The sequence below is a fragment of the Falco peregrinus genome, chromosome 5 (assembly GCF_023634155.1).
Source record: "Falco peregrinus isolate bFalPer1 chromosome 5, bFalPer1.pri, whole genome shotgun sequence".
Lineage (NCBI taxonomy): Eukaryota > Metazoa > Chordata > Aves > Falconiformes > Falconidae > Falco > Falco peregrinus.
In genome coordinates this window covers 76,687,691-76,690,017 of record NC_073725.1, presented here as the reverse complement: position 1 = coordinate 76,690,017, position 2,327 = coordinate 76,687,691, and the positions used below count along the sequence as shown (strand labels likewise).

General features: G+C 77.1%; 1 protein-coding gene across 1 annotated transcript in view; it reads right to left on the bottom strand.

The window, feature by feature from the left end:
* GLIS2 (GLIS family zinc finger 2) overlaps positions 1–1,897 on the bottom strand; it is a 9,794-nt gene extending 7,897 nt beyond the window's left edge. The window contains 1 exon segment of the mRNA XM_055804513.1: positions 1,776–1,897. The gene's annotated coding sequence lies outside the window, so the exon portion shown is untranslated.
* Between the last annotated feature and the right edge of the window lie 430 nt (positions 1,898–2,327).

The following is a 2,327-nucleotide window of genomic DNA, read 5'->3' as shown; positions in this document are numbered from 1 at the left end:
CACGGCTGGGGGACCCGGGGTGACCCCAGTGCAGCTGGCGGGGTGCCAGGTCTCCGGGCCACCCCGCTGCTGGCATGGCCGCGTTGTCACCCCCCACAGCCCCCACCCCACAGCCCCAGCTGCGGCACAAAACCCACCAGGAATAGCGCGAGCTGGGGGGGCTGCGGGGCAGAGACTTCCCGGTGGCACGGTGGGCTTGGTGATGGCAAGGGATGCCAAGGCCAGGCCTGCGCCACCCCAGGGGCGATGGTGACCCCAGGCGCAGTGCCAGCACTGTGGGCAGGCAGAGCTCGCCCCCCCACTCGCCGTGGTGGCACTTGGCAGGGCTGGCAGCGGCATGCTGGCACCGCCGCAAAGGTCGGGCAGCCCTGGGAGCCCCCCCTGCCATGCCGGGGTGGTGTGGGTGGGTTGGCAGAACCCAGCCCCACTGCCAGGCTCTGTGCCGCCGCTGCTGCCCCGGTCACCGTGCCCACAGATGGTGGCAGGAGGAGATGGGCCACCGTGGGACCCACTTGCCCACCTTGTCCCACTGTGGGCAGCACTAGCACTGCTACCCCTCAGTGGAGCCCAGGGGGCCACATCCTGCTGGTGGTTCTGGCTTGTCACCAACCCCCCAGCACCCACCACCCCATGACACCCAGGCTGGTAACCGTCCCCAGGAGTGGCTGTGGCCCTGGTCCCTGAGCCAAGCTGGTACCGTGGTCCCCCCTTCCTGGGTGCGTGGCAGCTGTGGGGATCCCAGTGGGGGGCTGAGGCCAGCCCGCTCCCCCTGTGGGACAGCCCCACGGCAGGGCCACCAGCAGCACACACCCTGCCACCTCTGCCTGGGGACGCAGCCGGGCCATGCAGGGACAGGAGCTGGGCTGGTCCCCTGTCACCCAGCAGATTGGACCCTGGGGCGCGGCAGCAGCACGGGGCTGGGGGACACACAGGGACCCCGGATTACGGGGACGTGGTAACAGCAGGGTGACACAAAGGTGCTGGGAAGAGGAGGTGGCCACTTGCAGAGGGGTTTCTCCAGGCGGGGCAGGGGATGAGCCCCTGCAGCAGCGCCTGGGGACAAGCTGTGGCAGCCCTCGGCCCCTGCTGCTGGCACCTCAGGGAGGGGGTCACCCCAGCCGACTCCCCAAGCCCCCTCCGTGCCAGCGCAGCCTGGGCTCTGCCACCCCACGCCTCGGCCCCCCGAGGGCCGCCAGCCCCCCATGACGGGCACCAGGGGGTGAGCAGTGGCCCCCGGCCGAAGCCCCCCCCCCCCCCCTTTGCCCTCCCCGCGCGGTGGGGACACACCGGTGGGTCCCCGGGGGTGGCCGCAGCCGGGCAGAGCCACCGAGCACGTCCCGCCGCAGCCCCCGCCCCACGGCCAAGGTCAGGACACCGGCCCCGGGCGCGGGGGAACCACGGGTGACAGGCACCCCCCTGGCACCCACTGGGCAGTGCTGGGGGTCCTCTTCCCCCACCCACCCCGCGTACCCCCCCGGGGAGCCCCTCGCCCCGGCCGCCCTCCCCTCACTCCCCTCCTGCGCCCCGGGGCTGCAGCGGGGCCACGTCCGTGCGCGCCCCCCCCCGCGCTGCCCGCGGCGGGGGGGCTGCAGGTGCCGAGCCAAGGGACCCCCCCGCACCCCCCGGGCAGGGGCCCCCGCGGGGCGGGGAAGGGGCTTCCCAAGGAGGCTGTTGTTCACCCGCCCCCCGCGGTGGCAGCATCCTCATCCTCCTTCTCTCCCCCACCCCGGGCGCGGCGGCGCGACAAAGCGCCGGTCCCCGGTGCGCGATCGTACCTGCGGCGGGGGCTCAGCGCCGGCGGCGGGCGGGGAGCGGGGCTTGGCGGAGCGGGCCCCCCCGCTGCCGGGCCGCCGGGCCGCTCCGCCACATCTGCAGGGGCTGGGGGCGGGGGCGGCGGGGGCGGCGGCGGGGCTCTGCGCCCCCCCCTCCCCGGTCCCCCCGGGCGGCGGCGGCGGAGGGCGGCGGCGGGGCGGGGGCTCTGCCCGCCGTGATTTATGGCCGCCCCGCACCGACCGGCCCGGCCCCGGCTGCGGGCGGGAGCTGGGCGGGGGCCGGGGCCCGGCCCCTCCCCGCCGCGGGGGGCACCGGGGGGCACCGGGGGGAGCCCCGCCCCGTGGGGGGGACGGGACGGGGGCGCGCGCGGACACGCGGGGACACCCCCCCCCCGCGCGCGCGCTCCCCCCCGCGCAAGGTCACTGGGGCGCTGCGGCAGAGCCGAGGCCCCCCCGGGTGTGTCCCTGTCCCCCCCTCGGGGACGTGGCGGGGCGGGGGGGGACCCCCGCGGTGGCGGCGCAGGAAGCGGGGGGCGGCGCCCACCAGAGCGCCCC